This window comes from Dermacentor silvarum, chromosome 1 (genome assembly GCF_013339745.2).
Source record: "Dermacentor silvarum isolate Dsil-2018 chromosome 1, BIME_Dsil_1.4, whole genome shotgun sequence".
Classification (NCBI taxonomy): Eukaryota; Metazoa; Arthropoda; class Arachnida; order Ixodida; family Ixodidae; genus Dermacentor; species Dermacentor silvarum.
The window spans coordinates 78,219,461-78,225,460 of record NC_051154.1 but is presented as its reverse complement, the minus strand read 5'-3'; positions in this window follow the sequence as shown (position 1 = coordinate 78,225,460).

The following is a 6,000-nucleotide window of genomic DNA, read 5'->3' as shown; positions in this document are numbered from 1 at the left end:
TAGCATCGCTGGTGCAGTATTCGGCCACTATACCTCTCTAATGACTCCTACAATTAACGCAGAGGGTAAGTTGCCACAAAAAAATGAATAAATCTGTATCGGTTACTTCTGAACCCCTTCTACAACGTAACGAAACGCACTTGGCCCTAAAGTGAATATGAAAAATTTTTAATAATTCATTTTGGTTAATTAATTAATTAACCGAAATATAAATATACTCTGAGGAGCGCCACATGACGGCAAACGATTTCGTGGGCTTCACCCGGCTGCGGTTTACCGCATATTTATTTTAATCATACTGTCAACCCTCTGTTGAGGGTTCTTACAGGGAGGGTTTTAAATACAGACAAATCATATGTACAGGTACATCAAGTAGAAGCGAAATCACAGAAATACGTGTTTAACGATTTTTCAAATTCACAAACATCACTGGCATTTGCCACAAAGCTTGGTAACGCATTCCAAAGTTCTATCACGGCGGGGAAAAAAGAATAGCGGAACACATCACTGTGAGCAAAGTATGGTCGCAAAACATATTGGTGATTGACACGACTGCTTCGTTTCCCTGGGAGTTGCACGTACTCATCTTTGTTAATTTTCAAGTGACCATGTAGTATCCTGAAAAACACTTTGAGCCGATTCTTTTTCCTTCGTGTTTCTAGTGTTTCCAATTCACAGGACTGCAACATCTGTGTGACAGAATCTAATCTGCGGTACTTTGCGCATATGAAGCGCGCAGCACGACGTTGAACTTTTTCTAGCCTTGTAGTCAATGCGTTCTGATGAGGGCTCCAGATGACTGAGGCATATTCAAGTAACGGCCTAACAAAAGTTTTGTAAGCTATCAGCTTTACATCTCGCGAAGCTTGATGAAGTTTTTGCCTTAAGAAACCTAGTTTCTGGTTCGCTTTCGAGCACACATTTTCTATGTGCGTATGCCATGTCAGATTATGCGTGACTGTAACACCCAAATATTTAAACTGGTTAGCACGAACTAACAAATTACCATCGATGTAATAGTTAAAAGGTAGGACGTTTACTTTTCTAGTCATATGTGTGTATGTTGATTTAGAGTAGTTTATTTTCATTCCCCATAAATTACACCATTGACTGAAATTTTCTAAACAAATATCTAAAACCTTTGGTTCAATTTACGTGAAATACGTATATATATATACTCGTATACATATATACAAGGTGTCCCAACTATCATGCACCAAGATTTAAAAATATGCAAATGCCACGTAGCTGGACAGAACCAAGATAATGTTGTTTGCCGTTGCTTGGAGATACTCAGACTATTTCTTGCATACCGCCTAATCTCATATTTAGTCTTAATTAATTAATCAACTTCTCCAATATTATAATTAGATTAGAAGTGTCAATGAAAAAACTGTAGAGCAACACGAACACTCCCGGTACAGCTTTCTGTTGCTCAATAAGTGCTACAGAAAAGTGTTTTTCGGAGCGTGAAAGAAGCCCGCGAATACACGCAAGGTGCCCCGAGCGGCCAGTCGCGCGGCAATCGTTAGCTAGCTTGGCTAACGTTAGCTGGGACAGCCTATACGTATTCTTCAACGTACTGTCATCGGGGTGTCCAACTGAGCCGGAGCTGAACCGTTATTTTCAGCTGAACCGGAATCGAACCGAGACGATATTTTTTACCGCCATCTTGAAATCGAACCCGAACTTTAAGTAACCATTCCGAACCGGTTTGGCTACATGTTCGACCAGCTAGGGTCCAAACCTTTGCACAAGGAAGAGAACAAACAAGCTGACGAACGTGTGGTGCTTTCAGCCTGAAAGGGTTGCAAACTAACGACAAATAGGCGATTCAGAGCACGCTCCAAAGTCTACTGAACTCAATGCGCGTGGTTCTTTCTGAATTCCAAACGCCGGCTGCTAATTCCGCTCCAAGGTGCTTACCATATTGTAGCAGCTAATTGCACCGCTTCTGTTACAGCTTACTATAAGCTCGGACTTCATGCGGCTTCGTACGCCCGTGAATGAGTGCCAGTCACCAGTTTATCCTTTTGATGCGTGCCGGTGTCCGGCAGGTCTTTAAGGACTTTCCCCTGCGTAAGAGGTCGCGTGACAAGATATGCAACAACCTTCACTGAGGGATGTTCTGGAACACTTCCGCAACATCGATGTGGCCCGGGGCATTAGCAGTGGTGCATATATATATAGCATCCCTCAAGTCTGCCGTCATCATCATTCATCCCGTCTTTTCTTCCCCTTCGCCTCTTACCCTTGTGCATGCAGAGTAGAAGGCTAAAACAAGCCGAGGCCGGCCTTTGTGCGTTTCCTTCAATAAAATCTCTCTCTCTCTCTCAACGCGTAGACGTCGCTGCTTGCATCAATTCGGCGCAGAGGGCGTTGTGTGGCCCCAGGAACAGTCAAGCGGCTCGCCACAGTGGTCTCACTGTACACGATGTCAGGACAGAGTGTCAACGAAGCTGCTTGTGCTCTGGGCACGTGCTCTTTTCAAGTACAGTAGCACATGGGTTCCGCTGTCCCGCAAACGTGTACTTTATGCCTTCAGTGATTGCTGTTGTTTCTGCAGCGGGATTGGGGCTTCCTGGAAATTCTCCTCGTCAAAGCGCAGACGGCGACAACTCAACAAAGTAAGATGGGGACCGCACTTTGTTTCGAGGTTCCGGATATTAATAAGCGGCATTGCAAATGTATGAACGAGAAGAGAAACCGAGGGGCCCGATTTTCTTTTGTTACAAACATAATGAATTCAGCTGATAATGAGGCCAAGGAAAGCATAGGGGTAATTATTTGTAATTTTAATTGAAGTTCAGGGAAAGGAAAGTGGACGTGAGAGAGAGAGAGAATAAACTTTATTTGCTCCACAGGTGGGGTTCTGCAGAGCGCCTGTGGATGGGCCCTCATTCCAGGACTCCCATGGCCTTAGCTGCTCGTCTGGCGCGTTCAACCAGCCAAGTCTGGTGTTCTGGTTCCCAGCTGGACAGCGCAGCCTCCCACTGATCCGGCATGGCGTTGTGTATTATGATGACTTTATATCCGGTTATATAGTCTTTATATTCTGGCATCCCCATGTTATATGGTATTCTGTGGGTTTATCACCCCACAACGGACAATTAAGTGTATCTGTATACGGTTGGATGTATCTTATTGTAAATAAGTAGACATGGATATGAATTTGCTTGTAGCTACTGCCAGGATACCGAGTGCTTCCTGTCTATAATTTCTTGTGGGGCGGGGGATATCGCCTTCTGGTTCCCCGGAAGTGCTCCAAACGAAAAATCAACTTGCCGCCGGTAGGAGCCGAACGTCGCTTTAGCATTGAAGCACAAAAGTACCTGGAACGCCAATGCATTTCTCCGCAAAGTTCGGGAATTAATATCTCGAAACTGTTGTCATCCCGAGAATTCATTCCAAGTGGATCCGCCTTGCGAGCTCCACGGCTACAATTTGTAAATTGCAATATGGGTCATCCGGTAATTAGTTAAAACTTAATTAGTGATCTTTTTAATTTATTTGATTACGCATTTCAAGTTCTTGTGCAAGTAATGTCCGCCTCTTCGACCGTTAACCAGAATTATGCTATCTGCCAGAGGCAACCTTTAAAAAAATTTGAAAGGGTTCGCTGAAACACCCTGTATATAATTCACTCAGTAAGCAAAATGAGACCAAGCCGGATTCACTCGAAAACAGAACCAATAGCAGTCATGCGCAGCGGCGCTTATACTCTGACTCACAGTAGAGAAAAATCAGATAGCTGCAGTTACACCGGAAAGGCGAAGCAGTATTAGTGATAGGTGATAGTGAAGTATAAGACAATTCTTCCAAAAGAACAATTCTTCGAGGTCACACGAAGTTTATTAAAGTGCAACTGTTAATAAATGTAATATATATATATATATATATATATATATATATATATATATATATATATATTGCTGCATCACGTTCGTCCTGTCCAAATCCTCCGTTGACGCTCCTCACGAACACGAACCTAATTGAAGTAGACGTAGATGGTGTCTCGTTGACGGCATTGATTGATACTGGTGCCCAAGTGTCCATAATGAGCGCTAACCTATGTCGTCGCCTCAAAAAAGTTCTTACGCCTGCCGTCACTCGAGCCGTACGCGTCGCCAATGGCGCCACTGTTGCCGTCTGTGGTACGTGCACTGCTCGCGTAGGAATTGCTGGCCGCCAAGTTCCAGTCCTGTTCACCGTGCTGGCCAGTTGCCGTCATGACCTAATCTTCGGGCTCGACTTTCTAACGACGCATTCTGCCCTCATCGACTGTTCCACCGGTACACTGTGCCTCGAGCTTCCTCTTCTTTCCGACGTTCGCCCCGAACAACCGAACTCCTATGCACTACAGCGTTTGTTCGGTTACCTCCAAAAGCCCTAACCTTCGTCGAATTGGCCTCAACGGCAACCGTGCCTGCTGGCGACTATGTCGTCACCCCTATTCGTGATGTCCTCCTGGCGCGCGACATCTCTGTGCCACACTCCGTCGTTACCCTTGCCGCTAATCGGATGTGTCTCCCCGTTATCAATTTTGGCTTGACGAAGCAAGTGTTACCTGAAGGCATAGCGGTGGCCACGCTCCGGTCAGTGACAGACGACCACGTCACTGCTTTTGCAGCCGACACGTCTCCAGATCCTCCCGATTACCCGCAGGATGCCTTGAACCTCGACGGCCCATTACGTCCCATGGTCGCTCCGGACCTCGCCCCTGACCAAGCAGCCGCCCTATAACGCCTTTTGCTTTCCTACCGCGACATATTTGACACTGCCAATCGCCCACTTGGTCAGACGTCCCTTGTTAAGCATCGGATAAACACTGGTTATGCTGTTCCCATTCACCGCCGACCGTATCGCGTGTCCACGGCAGAGCGGCAAGTTATTCAGCAGGAAGTAAACAAGATGCTCGCCAAAGGCATTGTTGAGCCCTCGTCGAGTCCTTGGGCGTCGCCGGTCGTGCTCGTCAAAAAGAAAGATGGCACGTGGCGTTTCTGCGTTGATTACCGCCACCTAAACCGAATCACTAAAAAGGACGTTTGCCCGTTACCACGAATTGACGCCGCTCTTGATTGTCTTCACGGTGCCAAATACTTTTCGTCCATTGACCTTCGATCTGGTTATTGGCAGATTTCCGTCGATGAGCAAGACCAAGAAAAGACCGCTTTCGTCACTCCAGATGGCCTCTGCCAAGTTAAGGTTATGTCGTTTGGTTTATGCAATGCCCCCGCCAGGGGCGTAGCCAGAAATTTTTTTCGGGGGGGGGGGGGCGTTCACCGGCCCGACCGGGGGGGGGGGGGGGCATGCTTCTGCTTTCCTCTACGTCACGTGATCGATAATAAATATCGGTAGTTTAAGCAGACTCTACACATGACTATCAAAGACATGGGACCCCCCCCCCCCCCCCCCCCCCCCCCCTCGAGTGTGCGTGTGCTTGTGAGGAAATTAAGTAAAAAGTAAACTAAGCTCAGTAAATACAGTAAGTACGACAGGTACAGTGGGCGTTTGGAGCAACGGTCTCTCATCGCGCCACTGAATGGACCAGTCTTCGAAAACGCATCTTTGAGACGACCCGTGCGATCGGAGAGGACATCATTAATTGTTAATTTCCGTTAAGCGTAGATGGCGTCGTCCTCGTCGGGGCGAAGTGCGTTTCACAAGTCAAGGACGGCTATACGCGTGAAAATGCACGTGTGACCAGGCTATATATAACTACTCCCATAGCAATAGCTTGTTCGCTGCGTCTTTGTGCTAGAAAACTTAAATACGTGCAAAAACGCGTAAGGCTTTTTTTTTTTTTTCGAAGATTTCGTCGCCCTGCTCCCTCATACAGAGGGTTGCATTTCCTGCGGCAAGTGCATGCATGTGCCGCTGTGTCTTCCGCTGTGTGCGAGCGTGCAGCCGTCATTTGCCTTTACGTCAACAGGTTCATAATTGTACAGAATATTTCACCGCACAGCATAGGCATGTGTACGCATTTTAAGTAGTGCGTAC